Source organism: Camelina sativa, chromosome 12 (genome assembly GCF_030686135.1).
Source record: "Camelina sativa cultivar CO46 ecotype springtype chromosome 12, ASM3068613v1".
NCBI lineage: Eukaryota > Viridiplantae > Streptophyta > Magnoliopsida > Brassicales > Brassicaceae > Camelina > Camelina sativa.
Genome location: NC_141891.1, coordinates 22,755,881 through 22,782,030, shown reverse-complemented (window position 1 = coordinate 22,782,030; position 26,150 = coordinate 22,755,881). Strand labels below are relative to the sequence as shown.

General features: G+C 41.0%; 1 pseudogene; it reads left to right on the top strand.

The window, feature by feature from the left end:
* The first annotated feature begins 6,016 nt into the window (after positions 1–6,016).
* On the top strand, positions 6,017–21,760 carry LOC147930926 (uncharacterized; annotated as a pseudogene).
* Positions 21,761–26,150: the final 4,390 nt, after the last annotated feature.

Sequence of the window (26,150 nt, the reverse complement as noted above, 5' to 3'; positions counted from 1 at the left end):
CAAATAAGTAAGAATCTCCCATCCCACTAGAAAGATCAAATAAGAAAACATCTCCTAAGACTTGAAAACCAAAAGAGAAAAGGGTGAAAGAGAAAAGAAGAAGTAAAGGATAGCACTAGGATCATTTGGGTTTAGATTGCTAGGATAAACACTTTGGGTGCCTTTGGGTAGACAAGGTTTTGTTCTTGTATGTGTCTAAGTGTTCTTACCTTTAGCATTCTTCTAAAGCTCAATCCATTTTCATGAGAGAACCTTGATATTGATAAGCCCTACTCTAAAAAGAGACCATCATTGTCTCAAAACCCTTTATTACCAAGCCAAATGAGTTTAAGCATTGCATAGAATTGATTCATGTTCTTGTTTAATGAATGTTAAAGGAAATGGTTGATTTGAATGCATGTGGATATCTAAGGCTCAAATCAATAAAGGTTGTGAAATGCTTGTCTAAAGTCTTTAATTCCAGCTCATTCAACTTGCATCATAGTATTAGTAACTTGGACATTGATTCTAGATGGTCTATTTGCAAGCTTTAGGAGCTGAGATCCCATTCTTAAACCTCACTTACCTTCTTATGTCTTGCTTATTTGCTTGAGGGCAAGCAAAGACAAAGTTTGGGGGTGTTGATGTTCATATATTTTACCTTGTTTTCCCTTAGTTTATTCACATCTTTTGCATCTTTTGTTATCCATTTTAACCATTATTGCATAGCTTTAGGACCAATCATGCATTAGAGTTTAGTTGCATTGCATTTGCATCTTTTCATGCATAAACAGGTGATTTTGGAGCTTAAGGAGCATGGAAGCAATGGAGAAGAGATGTGAAGCAATCATGAGGAGGAAACAAGGGAGTTAAGGCTAAAGAACCAAGGTCCATAGTCCAACTCGACCGCACACTCGACCACACACTCGACCGTGTGCTGAGGAGGACTCGACCGAGTGGAGGATGCACAAGAGAAGCCAGCTCGACCAGCCACTCGACCGAACACTGGTCGAGTTGACCGAGCCGTTGACTACTTTGACTTTTTGTATTTTTAGGGCTTCCACCTCCTCTCCTATATAAAGCCTTGTACCTGCAGCCACCAAAAGAGTCCAGCTTTTTAGATATTCTCTAAACCTAGTTTTTACCCTTTTGGGAATTATTCTTTTTGCACTTTTATTTTTCTTAGAACTTGTACTTGAAAAAGACTAAATTCCTCAATATTGTTGGTTTCATAACTTTCTTAATATTGAGAATTTGAGTTTGATCCTTTCATCAATATTGCAGATCTTTGTTTCATCTTTCTAATAATGCAAGTTTCAACATTTTCTGGCTTTCTGACTTTGTTCATCATGTATTGTTGTGAGTAGTTTGCTTAGGATCTTGAGGATGGGTTAGGATGGATTGATCTTGTGGTTTGTGTGATTTGGTCAAGCTTGATTGTTGTAGATCTCTTCTAGGCTAGATGTTCTTAATGCTAATCCTGAACTGAGAGGTTAGGGTTTGATTTCAAGCTTCTTAGCATCACACCAATGTTTAAGAAGCATAGATAAGGCTAGATCTAGAGCTTACCATTAGGTTTGCTAAGAGATTAGAGGTCTTGTTTGGTTTGAGATGTATTGCTTAATGCCTGCTTGTGTATATTCTTTACTGTGTGAGAACAAGTCTAGAAATGCATAGGTTTGATTGTTTCTTGCCATGAGAGTGGAAGAAACTTGTCTTAGATTTATATGTCTAGAGGTTAGCTCAAAGTTTGCTTGAGATTTGTTGACCAAGTTAGATAACCACAATGATTAGTTCATCCCATGAATCCATCCTCAGGACCTTCTTTGTTTATTGATTTTAAAGTCTTAATCTTGTTGCTTGCTTGTTGTTTGATTCGTATTTGCATTGCTCTGTTTTTATTGTGTTGCTCTGTTTTCCGGATTTAACCAACTTGACCTCCCACTCGACCTACACTCGGTCGAGTGCTTGCTCGAGTTCATCCCCAGAACTCTTGTTTATGATTTGTGATTGTCCTGTTTCATTCCTATTTCATTCCAGTTGCATTCATTTAGTTTTCAGTTCATTACCTGTCTTGCATTAGTTCATTAGTGGTAGTTTCTATTTCTGTTCTAGTATCATTACTGTTGCAATCATTCAGTTTCATTTGCATTTAGTTCTTAGTTCTTGTAGTTTACTTTCTGCATCTTTACATTTTCATCTTAGGATTGTTAGTGTCAAGCAATCTTTACATTTGTCTTAACTTAGATTCATATGCACATCTTAATTGTTCACAAACACTCATTTAGGATTGATACCTCTTATACTGCAACAGCATAATGGGAATTGAAACATCCATCCATCATTCCATTCATATCTCACCATTGCATACAATCATCATCATCATCATTCACCCACCATACAAACCTTGTTTCAACCTCCAAGAATCTCCCAAAACGCTTAAGAACTCTTAAGAACCTTTTCTATCTTTTCTTTTCTCTCCAAAACGGTCAATCTCGTCGAATGAGACCAAAAACACGAGTTAAGGGTGTTCCCTAACCCAAAATTCAGCGTTTAACTTAACTTGTCCGCAGAAAAAACCAACCTTGCATCGACCAATGCACATAGTGCATCGACCGATGCAATCCCTAAACCGGTATTTCGGTTCGCGGATGTTACAGGTATGATGTATAATATTGTGTGCTACGTAAAGATAATTTAACAAGCCAAGGATTTTGCCTCTATTTGCCTCAACCAGTTTTCAGTCATGGTCAGTTGTACTTGGCGCTCTCACCTGTAACATATCCTACATGTTTAACCTTTCTAAAACCCCATATGATGCAGAGAAGACAGTAAAAAAACTGTCTACAAGAAAATATACAACGGGATACCTACATACTAAGGCGAGATCAGTTATTTCATTCTAAATGGAGCTATGGTTTCTAGCATATATGTCATCTATATTGTGATATTGTTGTGTTCTTTGAGGCCACAACTAAAATAATAGACCAGTATTTTGTGCTATAAGTAACCATCAGGTCTACAAAATGTATCGTCATGTAAAATCAGAAAGTTGCATGAATCATTAAACCTAGAAGCCACATCTGCAAAAACTAAATTTCTGGTCAGTCAAATCCCTTTCTCGGCAGTTCTACACACAGTGGACAAATCTTTTGAACATAATCTCTCATATTTTGCTGACTAAGACAGTGATTAAAAGAAACCGAATGAGATATTGTAACACCCAGACTCGCCTCACAGTCCGGTCAACGTGTTGACTTCTTGGTTTGGCTCAAAACCGCAATCTTTAAAATTTCAATAATAAACATAACTAACCTGAGAAAAAAATAAATCATAAATACGGGTGAGTAATTAATTACTCAGTGAGAGGGTCAACACTGCCCACTTAAATGCAATGACAACAATCTACTCACATTCATCAATAATTGCATAGCATAGAATCAGACTCCACATTCTTGATATACATCCAACAAGCATAACATTTTTTACATCTATTCAACCTAGCATCATTATAATATTTAAATCACATTTCTCATATCATCATAGTCAATCATATACACGATCATCAATATCGCTAAACCGAAATCCCATCGGCTTAGCATGGCACGAAACAAATCCCATGTTCGTCCAATCACCATGTACAAAACCAATCCTAGGTTTGTACAATTACCAGGCACGAAACAAATCCCATGTTCCATCCATCAAGAGACACAAAAAAAATCCCATGTTTGTGTCCCCAACACACAATTTCATATCATCTCATCATACATCAATCATCATGTTATATCACAACTCATTATATCATGCATCACATCATCGTATCATATCATCATAAATTATTCTCCTACATCTAATCATCATATCATATACTATAGCATGCAACATCAAACAATAGACATATCCAATCACATAGTTTCCAAGTCTATACAAGCAATTCATGAAGAAATATGTTTAGAAGTTAACCAATGCATTTCCGCAAATCCCGCTCTCACCTTTGCTTTAATGTGATTGAGAACTGCCACTAGCAAACTGCAATTGCGACTAGAAACGGCTACTGCACTCCAAAAACTTGCAGCAGAAGAAACACATTCAAAATCTCGATTAAGGTTTCTGTTTTTGACAGACACAGTAGTTTCTTGCACAACAAGCAATCATCGTGGTTGTTAGGGTTTACCTTTTCCGGTGATTTTGACGGTTAAGGTGGCTTCCTTGACACCTCCTATACCAAGAATAACCGTCTATATGCTCAAAATCGCTAAGGTATGACCGGAAATATCCTCCAAAAACCCCAACCTAAATCTAAAGTTTTAACTGAATAACTTAGTTTTTCTGGGAACAGATACAATGACTTTTCATCAACTTGCGAGACTAATAGCGAATGGAATATACCTCCGTTTGACAAACCGTCAGTTTCTGTGGATTCCTTGCAGCAAGATCTATCTAGGGACGATAAGATCTCTATCTATATCTTTCTGAGTCGACGGAAAATTAATCCACAAAACCCTTACTTGCAACCGTTTTCCTCCTCTCCTTATCCATCAGAAATATCAGATTTAATTAATATCCAATAGATCATATCCCAGACTTTCAGACTGAGACAACATATTAAATTAGGACCCCTTACCTAACAAACCAGGGACGACGGAAGTCCAGCTCCGGTGAGCGACAGTGACTAACGGTGTAGCTACGGTGGTGGTAGATGTCTTTGCTTCTCTACAATTCTTCTTCTTTGCTCTCTCTCTCTCTCTCTCTCTCTCTCTTTCTCTCTCTCTCTCTCTTTCTCTCTTTCTCTCCTGGCGGCCTAGGCTAGGTTTTGCTCTTTCTAAACGGAGAGGGAGATGTTTACGCATATGCATATATGTGGCCACACTCACGTGTCATTTTTGAGACTTTGCCCCAATTGGGCTTTTTATGGACTACAATTCACAATGGCCCATACACATAAAATTTGGAGATGTTACAGATATATTCGAACATATACTGAAATCATGCATGGCCCATCAAAAGATAAATAAGTAAATGTCACCATACAAAAACTCAGTCTTAACTCTAGCACGAGACATCTATACTATTAATTGGGGAGTACACTTAAGGATAAAAAAAATTAAACAAAACAAAATTCCATGTATTACCCCTTAAAAATATATTAGAGAACAATAAACAATCCAACAAGGACATATTTGTCATTATAAAAGGCAAAAACGCGCGGATCTTTTACCAACCCGGAGAAACTGCGCTTGGATCCAGAATAAGAGTTCGGATGTGGAATAATGACATGGACGCTTGATGGTGGATTTACCTGGAAAAAGAACAAAATTAATTAATACACATCATTTGGGAATCAGAATAAAATATATCTTCCTATAATTCGTACTTACCATTAATGTAATTTTCAAATTATAGGAATATATTTGGAAATATTGTAATCTTATAATTCCGATATTTTGGCAACTACTTTTGGTATATAACTACAAAATATGGAATGAGATAATCCCAACAATTTACACAAATTATGGAAAAAGGTGGTTCTAAATCGTATATATACATTAAATAGAAAATTAAATTGAGATATTCGAATTTATGGGAGCATATTCCTAAAACAGAGACTAAATATGCTATATATCTCAAAGATTATGTATAGATTTATTCTAACCTAAAATCATAATGCAATAGCCCATCATCCAATTTCTATCATTCTAAATAACCTAAACTTACTCCAAAACATCGATCACAAAAGAAGAAAAACAAAAAAATGGTTATCGAATCCACATGTATTAATAAGTTGGCATATCCATGTCAAGATACTCCACCCATGGAAGCAATATAGAATACAAAGCATATCAGAGATGAATCTGTAAGTCTCTAAAAATATAGTAATGATGAGCTATGATAGACTTTTTCTTTCGTATAATGAACATCAATAACTTTTTTGTCACAATTTTGTAACTCTAACAATTTTGCAGCTGATAAACCAAATACAAAACTATCTATAAGGCGAAAAAAGGGCGACACTAGGTTTTTTGCGTTTCTCGCACGTATGCTGCAGGTGGCGGCTTCTCTGGCCAATTCCAGGGAGGCTTCACTGTCGGTGATGGATCCTGACTGTCCACGGGTGGATCTGGCTGGTCAGACTTTGAAGACGATAGAGCAGGAAGATTCTGTCAACCAAGTACGGCGTGAGGACCGCCCTGTCACCAAACGCTCGTATGGGAATGTCGTTTGTAAGCATGTCTACACAAAACAACCTTTTGTTCCAGTGGAAGTGGATGGTCAGATGAAGGTTGTAGTCCCGAAAGAGGTTTTCGACGGAGCGAAGCCACTTTGGGAGGACTTTCTGATTGGTAAGTTTTTAAACGCAAAGGCTCCTCATGTGGGGAAGATACATATGATAGTCAATAAGATCTGGCGACTTGGAGACAAGTCCTCTTTGATCGATGTTTACGCGGTGAATGATAACACGGTGAAGTTTCGAATACGAAGTGAGGGAGTGCGGAGGCGGGTACTGAATAGGGGCATGTGGAACTGATATGTCTATATTTTGCATCTCCTTCGCCTGTATTTATCATGCATTTAGCTGCGACAACTAATTGTTTTGCATCATTTTAGAACCTCTTTCGTACATTTTGCATGTTTAGGAAGTTTCTGCATCATCCTCGCATACATTGCGCATTTCGGAGTTTTTCAGGTGTCTAGGAAACGTTGGAAGCGCAGAGGATCGAGCCACGCTCAACCTCCGCAATCAAGCCACGCTCAACCTCCGCAATCGAGCCACGCTCAACCTCCGCAACCAAGCCACGCTCAACCTCCGCAATCGAGCTACTCCTCACTTCCACAATCGAGCTACTCCTCACTTCCACAATCGAGCCATCCTCACTTCCACAATCGAGCTACTCCTCACTTCCACAATCGAGCCCTCCTCACTTCCACAATTGAGCTACTCCTCACTTCCACAATCGAGCTACTCCTCACTTCCACAATCGAGCCATCCTCACTTCCACAATCGAGCTACTCCTCACTTCCACAATCGAGCCATCACTCGAGCCACCGTTCTAGGGATTCAGCTTTTGACGTCTTCATCAAAGTTGTAGAGAATTGAGTCATAATTCCAATACCGTTTATTTCAAGCCAATCGGAGGTACGGTTCAAGAGTTATCATCGTTTTAGTGGATGCGTATACATCCAGCTCGAGCCACTTTCACCGACCATGCTCGAGCCATTTTCACTCACACCACTAGAGCCGCTCCTACTCACTCCACTCGACCTCACTCTAGGGAGAGACGAAACACGACTCGACCGCACATGTCAGGAAGACGTTCCGTCTTACGCGCTTCAGGAGATTCCCAAACCGACGCTTCACCGTGTCGTTTTAAGTTTTAGGGATTACATGTTTTTACTATAAATACATTTTGTTAAGTCTTGGCTGAAGAGATCTTAGTTTTTATCTTGTTTTGTTTTCTAAGGTTGATCTAGCCACCAAAAACGTATTTCGGCCTTGTAATCCACATAGCTTTGATTTTATTGAGTTTTTGCATTAGATTTCGTCTACAAAGTTGTTCTTCTCATTTTTACCTATCTAAGAATGCTTGATTCAATGTTTTCTGAGTTTGTATTGTTGACGATGATTTTCGGATCTGAGTAGTGCGTTAGTTCTTGAGGATGGGATAGATTAGGTGGAGGATCCTAGGATGTAGAGTGTTTAAGCGTTGATTGAATGATTCCCTTATGGACTAGAGTAAGAAATACTAGTTTTTCTCTAATCAATTGGGACTAGGTTTGAGACATTTCCACACCCAAAAGGTGTTTGATGAAATGTCTGACCAACTAGTGCCAGAGACTTACGTTCCTAGCCTAAGAGATTAGCTGTCTGGGATGTTTGTTGACATGAATAAACTTGTTTGTCATGTCATGCTTGATCATGTTTCTCTAGCGAGAGCTAGGTTTGGAAGTGGTTGAGTCTGAGTAGCTTCTGTCAAGAGATTGGATTAGCTAAGTCGTGATGTTCATTGTTTAGGGATAGATTGCTTGTGGTATGTTAAACACTTTGTAGACTAGGATACTCCACCGACGTCAATTACTCCCATCCTTAGGACTTTTATCTTTTTGATTTTTATTACATTCCCGAGACTGTTTCGTTTCTCGCTTATTTAGTTCATGCTTAGACTCGTTTATGTTTTTATTCATTTCCGCTTCTTGTCATGCATTCTCGTTTCTAGTTCTGTAACTCATTTTCGTTTTGCATTTTGACCATTCTAGGATTGTTAGACAAACACTCTTCTTGAATTGGCTTGACTTGTGATTGCTTGATTGCATCTTGATTGTTAGCAACATCCCATTTGGATTGACACCTTAAGTACTACAACACATAAGGTTAATTGAGACCTGCTAGGATAAGACACACAAAAACCTAGTATCAGGAACCTTATGGATATCCCAATGGTGGTGTCAAAATGGTCACCCTATGCAGAAGAAACTCAACCTGCAATGAAGGCAGTTCAGCTCTGGGTACACTTAACGAATGTCCCTCGTTCGATGTTTACGGATAAAGGCCTTGAGTTCTTGTTCAGTGCTGTTGGTAAACCGATCAGACTGCACCCAAAAACAGAGGCCTGTATGTCTTTTGATGAAGCACAAATGTTGGTTGAAGCTGATCTAACAAAGGAATTACCACAGGAATTGTCTTCACTGGTGAGGAAGAGGGCGAACTTGACGTTGTGGTACGGTATTCTTACCCCCGGTTACCACCTCGATGCGAGGGCTGTAGTAAACGGGGTCACACAAGAGACTCTTGTCTTGCCTCAATCGACACTGTTACTCAAGCACCTTCGGATACACCCCTAGTGACCATTTCCTCTACCTGTTACAACTCCAGCAGCTGTGTCTTCTGTGCTAGTTGAAGCAGAGTCTAAGGGCGCTAACGCTAAGGAGGTATCTCCACCTGCAGTTCTCCCAAATCAGGGCGTAGTCAGAGTAAGCTTAAAGGAATACCTACGGCAGACAACTCTCTCTTATCAAATACCTTCTCGGTTCTTAGTGGACAAGAAGATGGTGTTGAACCTGATGTCAGTGGGGTGGCTGGTGTCCCTGCGGATGCAGCCCAAGCACCACCACCAGACCTACCAGTTCCTCAAACTTAGGACAACTCTGTTACGTCGCAACCTAAGCCGTTAGTGGTCTGTGAGACCTCGTCTCGCCAACCTACTGAAGTCTCGCTGCGACCCTCCTTACCACGTGATTCTAAAAAAGCACCTTCCACCACTTCAACTCAATCTGCTAGGACTCCACCTAGGGATCAGAGGAGAAGAAATCCCCCCCCCCCCCAAAACATAATTGATGTCGAGCTTCTTCTAGAATGTTCGTGGCTTAAACAAATAATCTAAACATTCCGTTGTAAAGAAGTGGGTAGCTGAGCAGGATTTTCAGTTTGGTTGTGTAGTAGAAACACGGGTGCGAGAGAGGAAGGCTAACTGGCTTTGTCCTAAATTGTTTCAAGGTTGGTCGATATTAACGAACTATGAATGCAATAGGCAAGGTTGTCTTTGGGTGGTGTGGCGACTGCATGTCCGTCTCACTCCGTTCTACAAAAGTGACCAGCTTATTACATGCTTAGTCAAATTGAAGAATCAAGAGGAAGAATTTTTGTGTTCTTTTGTCTATGGTATGAACACTGCAGAAGAGAGACGCTGCTTATGGGACGATTTGCGAGCTCACAAGGACTCACCAATCATCAATAACAAGGCATGGTGAATGTATGGGGATTTTAACGAGATTTTAGACTTGGAGGAGCATTCTCGTATGATTGCTCTGCCTACTGCTCATTCTGGTATGCGTGAGTTTCAGCAACTGGTAAATTATTGTACCCTTGTGGATATGCCTTCCCATGGGTGTAACGCCCCCGAACCGCTCTACGACCACGGAGGCTATCGGACGGCACCGAGACGCTACTTGTTGTGGGAACCGCACCCTGGTGGTCCGGTCGAGGGAAGGAAGCTGCAGCTTCCCGACCAGTCCTCCTGGACGCGACTCCGCCCACGGCCGAGGTTCGCTTAGGCTTTGCAACCCTTGCGTCCCACAGCTCGCGTTGTGTTGGCCCGGACAAGGCCGAGTATCATTTAGACTCTTGCTCCGGCTCTAAACTCGCTCCGACAAAGAACACGTAAAACCCTATCCGGTACCCTAATGTTTGCTCCGGCTCTAAACTCGCTTAGGCTTCCCTGCAAGACCAAAATATTATCATGAGTAATCTAAGATTACTCAGTGAGCCTGGGTACCCCTTTCTCCTAAACAGGATACTAACTTCCCAACCCAACTACCCCGGCAAGCAAAGAAAACAAGCAAGGCAAACAAGCTAGCCAGTAATCAAAGCAACGCAACAAAAGCCATAGCAGAAGCAATTTAAACCATACACAAGCGAGAAAAGTTAGATCCAACGACTTGACTCGATGATCTTGACATCGCTATACACAACACAAGACGACTAAAGAACACTTAGACTCTTGAACCAAACGCAACTCTCTAAGACGACTAGAATAAACAAGGGATACTTGAACTATCCTAGACTCTTAGACAACACGCGCATGTAAAGACGACTAGACATAAACAAGGGACACTTGAATACTCTAGACTCTTTACACTTAGGGCCCTTCATGCCATCCCCCTCATGCCGAGACCACAAAGGTCACCAGCAATGAGCCCACAATCTTAGCTACATCGTCATGTAGCGGGTACGCTGGTAGCTAGCCAGCCGTAACAGTGTCCCCGCGTGAGTGGTCGTCGGGAACTCACGCGTGACAAACGCTTATGGAACAAGAATTATCGACACACTACACTAGCTAAGACTCAAGAAACAAATTCAAGAGACTAGCTAAAATAAAACACCACCACAATTCAAGCAACGATTAATCAAGCACGCATGCAAGAAATCAAGCAAGAATAGAACATGCAATAATCACACAAGAAGCGAGAAAATAAATCAAGCAACTTAGGATTATTGTATACGCATGCAAGCAATCAACTTAAGCGACTTAAGCAAAACGAATGCAACAAGTCTAATATGCATGCAACCGTTTATGATTTAACCCCTTTAAATCCTAATCCAATTTACGCATGCAAGACCCTTCAACTTAATTCTTTAAATTCTTAGGTTCATTTAAGCATGCAATAACCTCACTCAATATTATGCAATAAAAATCGCAAATAAACTTTACCAAGTTTAAATCATGCATGCAACCATTTTTAAGCAATCAAAATTGCTAACAAACTTCAACTCCCAATTCACATGCAATAGCCTTGTCCAAATTTTAAGTAAGTCCAATTTACTTAAATGCATCCAAATTCATTCGCGGTCTTGCATGGTGATTCCTAGCTCAAATTCAATGTAATCTTTAACATGAATCTAGCATGAATCCTACCAAACTTATGCATGCAACCATTTAACCGATTCTACCATGAATCTAGTCTACATGCAACACACAACTTACCACAGAACTCACCTTGACGTGATCGGTGATGTTTGGACTTCACCGCACCGCGGATCAGACAATTCCTTCGCGCTTGACAGCTTCTCGATCAGCTTCACCGCAAGTCCTCGACTCTCTCGACAATTTTCTGTCGACACAGGCAGCACCTCGCTTTGATCTTCTTCTCGACGATCTCCCTCAACTCTCTCGGCAATCTTTGTCGACAAACTCTCTCTCTCTCGACACTCTCTCTCTAGATTTAGAGAGAGAAGCAAGCTTTTTCGTTTGAGTGGAATGAGAGAAATGAGAGAAATTTCTCAAATGAAGCCACTAAGCCCATATTTATAGGCTCGACTTCTCTCCTTCTTCCCTTAGTGGAATTCGACAAATGGCGAAAATTTGGCTGCATGTGGCGCGTGCATTACACTGCCCAATCTCCTTGCGCCATTCTTCTTAAACCACCAAAATTATCTCTGCATGCCTTGCATGTAAGCTGATTGGTCAATTCCTTGGGAAAACATGTTTTCCGCGTTTTCTCGACCAGCTCCGTCCTCCTCGTCCGACTCTTTCGACAATCCTCGGATTTCTCGTTATCGCTCGGACGCGACTATCGGCACTCTCGACAGTTCTCGACAATCGTCGATAATCCTTCGACCAGCTCCGAATAATTCTCTCAATGCTTCGGATGCTATCGGCTCTTTCGACCAATGTCCGGACAATGTTCTCGATGCCTTGGACATCGTCGGTTCTCTCGGCGTTTCTCGGACATTGTCGATTCCTTCGACTCTCTCAATGGATTTCCTCGACCAATTTTCTCGACACTCACGATGGATTGTCTCGACCTCTTATTGGATGTCTCGGTATTTTTCCTGGTACTTACCCGACTTTCCGCGGATGCTATTTCCGCATAGACTGATCATTTTCGACCAGCCTTAAGGGCTCGATCGCACCTCCAGTTATTTCAGTCTTGGCTCGGCCATTCTCCGACTCATGAATTTTTCCTCGGACTTCCTGTGGTCGTGCTTCTTTGTTTTACTTCCGCTATTTCCTTAAGTCTTTTCCGGGCCATTTCCTCGAATTTTTATTTTGGGATTTCTACCATTAGTGAGGGTCACTACATTCTCCCCCCCCCCCCCCTTATAAGAATTCGTCCCCGAATTCTCAAACTTCTTCTCCTCCTCTCCTTGAGATATCGACACTTCTCCACACAAGTGTCCGTGTCTTGTGATTACCACTATGCCAATATTTTTATTGGAACTCTCTTTTCCTTGGTTCTTTCGTCCCCATAGCCTTGTTTCATACTTGTACCACTTACACCGTTTGCTGATGCTTTTGGAAAGCTTCTTCATCTCCAGCATTTACTTGGTCTCTCAAATTTTTAAATCTCGCTTTGAGTATTAAGGCTTCTTTTTTTTTTTATTTTTTTTTTTTGATGTACTATGACTTATCTGCTCGATTAACTTCTTTGATTCACTACTTCTCTTTCTTCAGCTTTTTCTTGACTCTTTGCCTTGGTAATTATTCTGGTTCCCTCCGACTCCTTTCACGCCTTGATCCGATTACAAAACTTTACTGATTCTTTTAGTTTCCACGCCATTACTTTGATGTAACACCTTCAACTTTATTGTTGACCTCTATCTCCCAACTCCTTGGTTTTTCTCCAAATTTTATTACCTTCTTAGTTCTTTTCCAAGTTTGGCTCAATAGAACCACACTTGTTTCGACATCTAGCACCAGATTGGCTTCTTCGTCTTTGTCATCCATTATTTTCTTGCACCCTCTAGTCAATTCGTAGAAAACTTCACCTCCCATGTATTATCTTCTTGCACCCTCTTGTGCACTTAATACTTGGATCATGCATTACTTTCGCATTTTCTTGATCGCGCTTGATCCGATCTTCTTAGTTTGTTTTTGCCACTTTCTTGCTCATGTTGGGTTTGCCTTTCCTAAACTGTTTCGCCATTTTCAAATTATTTGCACCGCTCTTTTCCTCTTTCGATTTCTTTGGATTTGCCTCATCCTTCTCCATCATTTCTCTTCTCTTTCTTTTGTTCTTAGCTGAACTGATTGCCCTTTTCTTAGTTGAACTCTCTTGATCTTTCTTGATCTTCTTCTCTTTTGTCTGATCGCGCTTTGCGGTGACTAATGTGAATCCTCATCGATCACGCTGAACAATGCAAGCTAATTATGCAAAATAATTAACCATGCAACCTATAAAACTCAAGCAACAATCAAGCAAGTAATTAAACAAGCCAAGATTAGCAAAGAGTTAAATAGTACCACAAACAACACAAATTCGGCTAAAGAACACAAGTACTTTTACACAAGACAACAAGGTTCTACTTCACTTAGCCGACAAACCTAAGGGTTCGGATCCTAGACTAATACAACGAGGTCAAGTCTAGAACTTACAACAAAAAGAAAATTATCCAACCCTTACACAACACCCAAAAACTTCCCTTACTCCCAGCCAGTCTACGGGTTCCTGAGCCTAGTACACATTTCACAAGTGCACTCGCACTCCCTAGCTGGCTCATCAGGTCGCGGTTCTGCGGGAGATGCGGTTGAGGTAGAGGCAGCAGACAATGAGGTTCTATCTTGATTCGTTGGGCTCTCTTCGACTCGGGTAGCTCAGTCTAACGGGTTCCTTCCCGTATGCACAAGTTGGCTCGATGTATTCCCCTCTTCTTGCACAACTCGGTCCGGACAGCTATCAGCGAAGTGTCCTCCCGTCCCACACTCGGTACACACAACATGCTCGGGGATCGGTAAATGTCGCGGTCTCGTCCTCCAACAATGGCCATTCAAATGTCCCGGCATCCCACAAACATCACACGGCCTCGTGTATCTCATAAGGTCTAGGTTTGGGCAGCGATAGGCAAAGTGCCCTCGCATCCCGCACCACTCGCACTCCACATTAGTCGGATCACACATCCGCCTCAGCTCTGGTCTCCAACAGTGCCTGGTCCAATGTCCAACTCCCTCACACAGATCGCAATAAGCCATACTCCTCCTAACAACTTGTTGGGGGTACACTACTCTCTTCCTAGCAGTGGCTCTCGTCCTCAATCGCCCTCTCGGCTGTGTGGTCACAGGCTGTTCCCTTGCCTGAAATTCCTGGTACGAAACCCTCGGTCTCTTAGTACTACTTTCTCCTTCCTCGAACCTTATACGTTCTCGGTTCGTTCTCCTTAGGGCCGCCATCCTATCAATTCTTTCCCAATATGGGTCTCTTGGTTCCCGCTCTTGATCAGTAAACACCACTTGAAGTGGTACAGCTCGAATAGGACTATCGCGTCCCAGCACGATCTGGTTTGACTCCTCAGGGTCGGGTACAACTTGGTTCGGCATCAAAAGATCCGGCTCCTCTCGGTCAGGTCCACCTCGGTTTCTCACATCGCGGCTTGTACTAGCCCTTGGCCTCATGTCATCTCTCGGCTCTACGCCTTCCTCAGCTTCTCGGTCTAAGTCACTCGGTATCAGGTCTTGGTCATACATCGGTTCTACCACAAACGTCGGTATCCCCTCGTCATCACTCGACAAAACGTCGGTCACCTCCACTTCTCTGGTCCTTGGTTCCTCGATTTTTTGATCTTCACCACCTTCACCTCTTTCTATCGCGGTTTCCAACTCTATCGGCTCAACCACACCCTCACCCGCTCTCTGCGGTGATTGCAACTCGTTCAGTACAAGCATGATCCTCGCGACCGTCTCTGGCCTCTCCTCTACCGGCTGCTCTGTACGGCTATCTCCAGTCTCGGGTGTTACCCCGTTCGCTTCAACATTAGCTTCTTCTCCATCCCCGTACGCTTCTGTCAAGAAGTTAAGGATCCTCTCGACTGTATCCGGGTACTCTCGCATAAACTCCTCGGGATTGGTATCCTCCACAAGCTCCAACAACAATTTCTGCAGCCTCTCGGCAAACTTAGACGCTGCTTCTCCATGCTCTCCAACTGGCACGGTCTGAAATTTTCCTTGAGCATCTATCCTCACTTGGACACGGCTCGACTCGCCCACTTCCAATACAATCGTTTGATCATCCTGATCCGCTTCCATCTCCTCTGGTTCGTCCGAACACTCCGATGGATCAGTCTCAATAGACAACTCGGTGTCATTAGCATCTAACACACCATCCTCAATCCCAACATCCAAATCATCCTCGTCCAATAGCTTGTCCACACTCCAAGTTTCCGGGTCAATTGGCTCATGGCTACTCTCCGACTCCGTCGACAAATACCCATTGTGATGCCCAAAATCCTCATGTCTCGGCCCCTCACTCCCTGAACCGTCTCCGCAACCTGAATCACCTGAAGACATTCTAAAACCCACAAAAAACAAGGTCAGATGCTTAGTCCAATCTACGGTTCACCCTAGAACTAGACAAGCAAACCACCGGATAAAAGTTTCTAATGTTTCTTGCGACACATTTACTCGATAAAACTTTGAAATGCACAAGTGCTCGCGGGTTCGAAAACGCCGCTCTGATACCACCGTTGTAACGCCCCCGAACCGCTCTATGACCACGGAGGCCATCGGACGGCGCCGAGACGCTACTTGTTGTGGGAACCGCACCCTGGTGGTCCGGTCGAGGGACGGAAGCTGCAGCTTCCCGACCAGTCCTCCTGAACTCGACTCCGCCCACGGCCGAGGTTCGCTTAGGCTTTGCAACCCTTGCCTCCCACAGCACGCGTTGTGTTGGCCCGGACAAGGCCGAGTATCATTTGCAACTTGCCATGTTTTCCTGAAAACCGTATATATCACTTTAATAAAATAATTCATCATAAATGAATCATTAAAGCAATATATAAAGATAGTCGGAAAAATAAACATAACCGTTTACAAAATATAGGATTTTACAAAGAACACGTCAAACCCTATCCGGTACCCTAATGTTTGCTCCGGCTCTAAACTCGCTTACGCTTCCCTGCAAGACCAAAATATTATCATGAGTAATCTAAGATTACTCAGTGAGCCTGGGTACCGCTTTCTCCTAAACAGGATACTAACTTCCCAACCCAACTACCCCGGCAAGCAAAGAAAACAAGCAAGGCAAACAAGCTAGCCAGTAATCAAAGCAACGCAACAAAAGCCATAGCGGAAGCAATTTAAACCATACACAAGCGAGAAAAGTTAGATCCAACGACTTGACTCGATGATCTAGACATCGCTATACACAACACAAGACGACTAAAGAACACTTAGACTCTTGAACCAAACGCAACTCTCTAAGACGACTAGAATAAACAAGGGATACTTGAACTATCCTAGACTCTTAGACAACACGCGCATGTAAAGACGACTAGACATAAACAAGGGACACTTGAATACTCTAGACTCTTTACACCTAGGGCCCTTCGATAATCTGGTCCGTTCCATGCCATCCCCCTCATGCCGAGACCACAAAGGTCACCAGCAATGAGCCCACAATCTTAGCTACATCGTCATGTAGCGGTTACGCTGGTAGCTAGCCAGCCGTAACAGTGCCCCCGCGCGAGTGGTCATCGGGAACTCACGCGTGACAAACGCTTATGGAACAAGAATTATCGACACACTACACTAGCTAAGACTCAAGAAACAAATTCAAGAGACTAGCTAAAATAAAACACCACCACAATTCAAGCAACGATTAATCAAGCACGCATGCAAGAAATGAAGCAAGAATAGAACATGCAATGCAACAAGTCTAATATGCATGCAACCGTTTATGATTTAACCCCTTTAAATCCTAATCCGATTTACGCATGCAAGGCCCTTCAACTTAATTCTTTAAATTCTTAGGTTCATTTAAGCATGCAATAACCTCACTCAATATTATGCAATAAAAATCGCAAATAAACTTTACCAAGTTTAAATCATGCATGCAACCATTTTTAAGCAATCAAAATTGCTAACAAACTTCAACTCCCAATTCACATGCAATAGCCTTGTCCAAATTTTAAGTAAGTCCAATTTACTTAAATGCGTCCAAATTCATTCGCGGTCTTCCATGGTGATTCCTAGCTCAAATTCAATGTAATCTTTAACATGAATCTAGCATGAATCCTACCAAACTTATGCATGCAACCATTTAACCGATTCTACCGTGAATCTAGTCTACATGCAACACACAACTTACCACAGAACTCACCTTGACGTGATCGGTGATGTTTGGACTTCACGGCACCGCGGATCAGACAATTCCTTCACGCTTGACAGCTTCTCGATCAGCTTCACCGCAAGTCCTCGACTCTCTCGACAATTTTCTGTCGACACAAGCAGCACCTCGCTTTGATCTTCTTCTCGACGATCTCCCTCAACTCTCTCGGCAATCTTTGTCGACAAACTCTCTCTCTCTCGACACTCTCTCTCTAGATTTAGAGAGAGAAGCAAGCTTTTTCGTTTGAGTGGAATGAGAGAAATGAGAGAAATTTCTCAAATGAAGCCCATATTTATAGGCTCGACTTCTCTCCTTCTTCCCTTAGTGGAATTCGACAAATGGCGAAAATTTGGCTGCATGTGGCGCGTGCATTACACTGCCCAATCTCCTTGCGCCATTCTTCTTAAACCACCAAAATTATCTCTGCATGCCTTGCATGTAAGCTGATTGGTCAATTCCTTGGGAAAACATGTTTTCCGCGTTTTCTCGACCAGCTCCGTCCTCCTCGTCCGACTCTTTCGACAATCCTCGGATTTCTTGTTATCGCTCGGACGCGACTATCGGCACTCTCGACAGTTCTCGACCATCGTCGATAATCCTTCGACCAGCTCCGAACAATTCTCTCGATGCTTCGGATGCTATCGGCTCTTTCGACCAATGTCCGGACAATGTTCTCGATACCTCGGACATCGTCGGTTCTCTCGGCGTTTCTCGGACATTGTCGATTCCTTCGACTCTCTCAATGGATTTCCTCGACCAATTTTCTCGACACTCTCGACGGATTGTCTCGACCTCTTCTTGGATGTCTCGGTATTTTTCTCGGTACTTACCCGACTTTCGCGGATGCTATTTCCGCATAGACTGATCATTTTCGACCAGCCTTAAGGGCTCGATCGCACCTCCAGTTATTTCAGTCTTGGCTCAGCCATTCTCCGACTCATGAATTTTTCCTCGGACTTCATGTGGTTGTTCTTCTTTGTTTTACTTCCGCTACTTCCTTAAGTCTTTTCCGGGCCATTTCCTCGAATTTTTATTTTGGGATTTCTACCCTTAGTGAGGGTCACTACAATGGGCCTCTATTTACTTGGTGTAATAATAGGGAGCATGATCTCATATCAAAGAGTCTGGACCGCGTTCTAGCAAATGATGTATGGTACCAGAAAAATTTCCCCAGTCTTACTCTGTTTTTGACGCAGGAGGTTGTTCAGACCATCTTAGATGTCGAATAAACCTAAATATTGCTGCAGTGGGTGCAATACGGGGGAAAAAACCATTTAAATTTGTCAATGTTGTAGCAGATATGGAAGAGTTTAGACCTCTGGTGGAAGACTACTCGACACATACTGAGCCTCTTCACATGTCCACCTCCACGCTGTTCCGCTTTACAAAGAAGTTAAAAGCTCTTAAGCCGCAGCTTCGCACATTGGCCAAGACCAGATTGGGTGATTTTGTCAAGAAGGTAAAGGAGTCTTATGATGATCTATGTCAAAAGCAGGAAGTGAATCGGTTACACCCTTCTCCTGCTAGTATGGCTGCAGAGAAGGAGGCGTTTAAACGATGGGAATGGATTGCAGGTCTGGAGGAGAAGTTCTTAAAACAACGCTCTAAACTTCATTGGTTGCAGATTGGTGATAAGAACAACAAGGCATTTTTTCATGCTATAATTACAAGGCGTGCCCAGAACACCATTCGGGAGATTCATAAACCGGATGGTAGAATTCTCACTCAGGGGGAGGATATCAAGATAGAGGCTGAACGCTTTTTTCGCGAGTTCCTGCAACTTATTCCTAATGACTTTGAGGGGGTCACTGTCGAGGATCTGCAAGCTCTCCTTGCCTTCTGCTGTTCTGAGGAGGACCAGAGTAAGCTTACACGAAAGGTAACATCGGAGGAGATCCAAAGAGTTCTGTTTCCTATGCCTAACGATAAATCCCCGGGACCCGACGGCTATACTTGTGAGTTCTATAAACGCACATGGGACATAATTGGTTCAGAGTTCACCTTGGCGGTCTAGTCTTTTTTCGAGAAAGGTTTTTTACCAAAAGGAGTCAACTCCACCATTCTCTCCCTCATCCCGAAGAGGTTGGATGCTACAGACATGAAAGATTATAGACCGATATCCTGCTGTAATGTTCACTACAAAGTCATCTCGAAGCGTCTAGCTAACAGGCTAAAACAAATTCTCCCCAAGTTCATCGCAGGCAATCAATCCGCTTTTGTCAAAGACCGTCTCCTGATAGAAAATGTTTTGCTCGCCACTGAGCTCGTGAAGGATTATCACAAGGATACCATTTCTGGACGTTGCGCCACTAAGATAGACATATCTAAGGCATTTGATTCAGTCCAATGGCCTTTTCTGGCAAACATTCTGGCGGCTTTGGCATTTCCTCCTCAATTTATCCACTGGATTATGATCTGCTCACTACTGCATCATTTTCAGTCCAAGTGAACGGAGAATTGGCTGGTTTTTTCAATAGTGCAAGAGGACTACGCCAACGATGCTCTCTTTCTCCTTACTTATTTGTAAATAGTATGGATGTTCATTCAAAACTGCTTGACAAAGCGGCTGGTTCACAACAGATTGGCTATCATCCCCGATGCCGGGAACTTGGTTTGACCCACTTGAGCTTTGCAGACGATCTTATGGTGTTATCTGATGGGAAGATGAGATCCATTGCTGGTATTGTCAAGGTTTTTTATGTCTTTGCAAAGTGGTCAAGTCTGCGTATAAGCATGGAGAAGTCCACGGTTTTCCTCGCTGGTGTTTCAGCTGCTATACACCAGACCATAAAGGATACGTATCATTTTGACATTGGTGTGTTACCGGTCAGATACTTGGGCTTGCCTCTCCTTACTAAGTGCCTCACTACAATGGACTACCAACCATTGCTTGAGCAGATCAAGAAGCGTATAGGGTCCTGGACTAATTGCTTCCTCTCGTATGCAGGTCGTCTCAATCTAATAAGTTCTGTTTTATGGAGTGTTTGTGCCTTCTGGCTCTCTGCATTCCGCCTCCCACGTGCGTGTATACGCGAAATTGACAAGCTCTGCTCTGCATTTCTCTGGTCTGGACCCGAGTTGAATCCTCACAAAGCGAAAGTTTCTTTGGAAGATGTTTGCAAACCTAAAAGGTAACATGGATTAGGCTTGCGCTCCTTGAAAGAAACTAATGACGTATGCTGTCTCAAGCTGATTTGGCGTTTGGTTTCTAAAGCGGACTCACTGTGGGTTAAATGGACTGAGAGGAACCTGCTCGAGAGTGAATGTTTTTGGTCAGTCAAAGAATCTTCAACACTCGGTTCTTGGATGTGGAGGAAACTTCTCAAGTTCCGCCCCATAGCCAGACTTTTATGTAAAACTGCAATTAAGAATGGGCGCACTACTTCTTTCTGGTTCGATGAATGGTCCGACATGGGGTGCCTGGTGGATATTACGGGGAACAGAGGTTTTATTGATATGGGAATCTCCCGGAACATGTCTGTGGCAGAGGCCTGGGGGACACGGCGCCGGCATCGAGCGGTTCTTCTTAACGCTATCGAAGAGGCTCTTCATGGTTCATGGCTCCATCTCACTTCAGAGGCGGATGTGGTGCTATGGAAGGGGCAAAATGATGCTTATAGACCAAAGTTTTCCACGCGTGATACTTGGAATAATATTCGCCACGCTGCTACAACCGTATCATGGCATAACGCCGTATGGTTTAAGCACTCTACACCCAAACTCTCGTTTTGTGTTTGGCTTGCAGTGCACGATAGACTGTCTACAGGTGATCGAATGCTTAAATGGAACTCGAGTCTATCCGGGGTAATGTTACCTCTGTAACAATGCGCTGGAATCAAGAAACCAACTCTTCTTCACCTGCAGTTTCGGGTCAGAGTTTTGGGGAGCTACAGCAAAAAACATTCTCAAGGACAAGTAAACAACTGATTGGCACTCACTCCTCCCATCAGTTAGCAGACAATGGCCGGATCAACTTCAGAGTTTCATGGTCCGCTATCTCTTCCAAACAGTTATCTACAACATTTGGCAAGAACGCAACGCCAGGCGTCATGGACAGTCACCTACTCCAGCAGCTCGTATAATCGCAACAGTGGATAGACAAATGCGAGATCGGTTGTTATCTCTTATACTCTTAGGGGATAGACAATATGACAACGGCTTGCAAGCCTGGTTCTCCTCTCGTTCTTGATTCTTATCTAGTATTTTAAACCACTCTGTTTTTCAACAACAAGTTGCACAAGTTGTAAAAACGTTATTTTTATTTTGAATATAATTTAACATTAGATTCAAAAAAAAGATAGTTCCGTAAATCAAGATGACAATATCATTACTGTTGAAGTCCGTTCTTAAAAGGTTTGTAAGATATTACAAATATGAGTTCACAAGAATTTTACCACTATCTCATTGAAGAGTTCCATCAATAATGCGAAGAAACGGCAAAAACCAAAGAAATTCCAGAAATCCAAGAATTTGGAAGATTAGGCAAAAGTAAGCTTATTCTAACCTACCTATTGATAATTATCATGAATTTTAATTTGATCTGTCAAATTATATTAAATTAATGTTTTGCATTGTCAGGTTCTCACACATATGAACATACTATCAAAATCAGCAAGCATTTTTACCCTTAAGGTGATTCAATGCATTTATAATTTTCAGAAATATGGATCTATTCATTCAACTTATCTGCTATCTAACATTTCAATTCTTTCATCTTTTGTAAAAATTTTCATGTTGAATCTATGATTTTCATGATGTGCCATTGCAATAATATATAAGAAACAGATTTATTTTTTTTGGTACCTTTAAATTTGTCACTAAATCCATAATATATGTCTAGGTTTGCAAATGTATCACATTTGGCATTTTAAGCAGCCTACCCGACCAGAGGAGATAAAAAAACAACAGTCACATGATTTATTTTTACAAAAAGATATGTTAATAGAAAACAAAAAAACCTTGTGTGATACGTAGATTTCTTGAAGACCAAGCTCTAGTGACAAACATCACACAATCATTATTCGAAATTTCGATCTCAACAACAATATAAAAATCCTAAAGTTATAATTTTTATGATCCTAAAAACTAAAATTATAGGGTTTCACAATCCTAAAAATAGAGTTTTACGATAATTTGATGTTTACTAATATAATTAATTAAAATTTTTAATTTTAAACGGAAGACCTTCCTGAGTAATTTTAAAAAATAAAGACATTATATAACTGTATTTTTCATAGATAAATAAATGATTGAATGAGAAATAAATGTACTCAGACATATAGTATATGGGACGGGATAGGTTTTCGAAACAGATATACTATCTTTTGTTTACTATTTTTTTTTATATACATAAATCTAATCATCTTTTTTTTTTCTAAACTAAACTGAAAATAAATTGAATATTAAATTGGTAAAAACTTGGATTATGCATGTTAATATCATTTTTAACAAGTACGTTTACAAATGTAACTCTGTATGTACGTAAAATAGTCTAAACCTAATTGTAAATTTAGTTTTTTTTTTGAAAGTTAACCCCGCACATACAACCCTAGGCCTGGGCATGTGGGTACCTGTTAGAGTTTGAATCAGGTATTTCGGATTTTTGGGGTTTTTGGGTTTAGAAGTATAGGATTCGTTCGGGTATTTCTAGACTTCGGGTTCAGATCTGGTATATTCGGATACCCGTTTGGATTCCGGTTCAGATAGGGTTCGGGTTTGAGTTTTTGGATTTAGAGATTTGGAACCCATTCGGATATTCTAAAATTTTGGATACGGGTTTGGATCGGATTGTCGGATCGGGTTTCAGATCCATGTATTTTGCCTAGGCCTAATTTTGATTCTCAATTCGAGTATATTGTTTTTTTTTTAAAGATAATTGTAACTAATCGAAAAATGGGTTATGGTCCGAAAAAAATTGATATTAGAATCATGTCCTCAATTGGAGTATGTGTAACTATTTACTCCTATAGATCTTGCGGAACGGGTTTTTATAGTGTCAAAAGATTTTAAACCCAGCCGGTATAACATGTCGGAGTTTATTCATTTTACATCTCTATTTAGGTTATCTGAGTTCACAGTGTTTTAATTCATTTTCGCAATTTTTTTTATCCCCTTTGATAGTTTATAGAGAAATACCCTAAACTAGCACCATTCTAAGTTTTTCTTCCAAAGTTAGCACACACGCTCAATTTTTCCAAAACTAGCATTTTTCTAAAATTAATTGTTATATTAATTAATGACAAAAAGAGAAAAAAAAATCAGAATCTTACAAGAAGCTTAGGGTCGTACTAACGCAAAATCTCCGACGAATCCACAAGCTCTGTTTTTGAGGAAGGAGCATGTGTTTGGAGCTTGGGTTTTCACAACAAAAGTTAGATTTGGAGGGAAGAACCGATAGATTTCGATTTGATTGTGGTGTTGATGAAGACGACGAACTCGATTTGTTGCATACATCAAATCTATCGCCACCGTTGTTTCAGTCCCGCGAATTCTCACGGCCATGAAAACGGACTCAGCGACGGCGAGCTTCAGTGAGAGAATCTTGTTCGCTCTTCTCGAATCTGTTAATCGAGGTAAGTTTTTAGAATTTTCATTGTTAGATGTTGAAATTGTTCTTTGTAAATTCTGACTTGTTGTTGTGTGTAGGGATGTTAAAAGTGCAAATGAGGAACATGAGAGAGAGAGTTACCAATGATGAATAGGATCAAATAAGATATCAAATCAATTGGAGTTTTGGACTCTGGAATTTTGTTCATAAGCTCTCTTTATTCTTGCTTCTCGTTTTAAATCATTGCAAGTCAGTTAACTAACAAAAAACACCAATCGTTAAACTTTTTTTTGTATGTTATTGTAAGTTTGAGTGAGCTTTTTGTTTGTCAAAAACAGATGATGTGTAGAGCATATTTTTTAGAAATGGGGAAAGATAAGCATAAGAAACTGATGAATCAAGGCTTTGAAGCTTTATAAGTTTGTTATAGTGCAGCTTGTAAGGAGATGGAGATTAGAAGGACTGATTTGAATTGGTAGGTACCTAGCTTGCTATGAGTTTTTGAATTGTTTTGCTAATAGCATAGATCAACTTCGTAGTGTTTCTTTGGGTTTTAAAGTTAATCAATCTGGTAGTGTTGCAGAACTAGTTTAAATGTAGGGTGATATATAAGATATCTCTTGAAGTAATGTTAAAACAAAAATTGAATTAATGGATTGATCATGTTGTTGAATAAGGTTTTCAGCTCTAACTCAAGTGATTGATGATATACATGATGACAAATATTTCAAGAACAAAGCAGAGAGTTGATGATGAAGATGGGAAAATGGACACTTGAGTGGAAGTTTGAGTTCGTCATTATGGAAGGTCTTCCTAAAATTAAAGAGCACCTTCCTAAAAGCTATGGAATCCTTCCTAAATTTTTTAAAAATGTGTTTTGAAATCTCTTTATATGTGTTTTACTTTATTGTATCACATATTACTTCATTAGTGATGTATAATGATTTGATTATGTGCACATATTGATGTTTCACAATAAAGGTAGCAAATAGAAATATCCAACATGATGTTTTAGGAAGATCTTCCTAAAGTCAATGACTTATTCGTAAATTTCAAGGAGTTCTTCCTAAACGTCAATGACTCCTTCCTAATGCTCTTTTTTTTTTCATGACAATCTTCCTGAAATTTTTTTTTTCAAGGACTGATCATGTTGTTGAATAAGGTTTTGAGCTCCAAATTCAAGTGATTGATGATATAAATTAGCCCTGGACATAATAACCGAATCCGAAACCCGAACCCGAACCCGACCCGAAGTGAGCAGTTTGGTTCAGGTTCGGATAGGGTAAAATACCCGATCGGATTTGATTTTTCTTAAGATCGGATACCCGATCGGGTTCGGGTAATACCCGATATCCGAACCAAACCCGAAGAAACCCGAAGATAATAGAAACCCATTAATCCCCCCTAATCCCTAACCCCCTTTTAGTTTCTTTGTTTCTATCGATTTCAAACTTGTTATAGCCTGTTCGACTACCCAGCTTCAAAATCGAAGCTACTTTTGCTTTTACCCAATAAAACCAGATATTAATCTCATTTGTTCAAGCTGGAAACCCTAAATTGAATAGCATCCTCCCCTCCATCTGCGAATTCTCGAAGAAAATCACAGGTTTGTTCTTTAATTTGAAACTCATCTTCCTTTGATTCTTTGTTCTATACTTGTCTGAAACTGAAACATGAGTTTAATTACCCTATATTTGTTTAGAGACCGATACTGCAACTCTATATTTGATCGTCTTCTGCAAATATCTTTGATGTTGTTTAGAGTCCGATATTTGTTTAGAGTCTGATATCTTTGATCGTCTTTGATGTTGTTTAGAGTCCGATGCTGCAACTATATTTGATTTGATCCTCTTCTGCAACTCTATATGGTTCGTATATGGTGTTTGTTGCTTTGATGTTGCTTTGTTTCTCTGTTTATATGATTTCTCTGTTTATATGATTCGTATATGGTATATTATTTGTACTTTGATGTTGCTTTGATGTTGTATGTTTGAAACTGCTTTGATGTTGCTATCAGTTAAAACCATCTGAT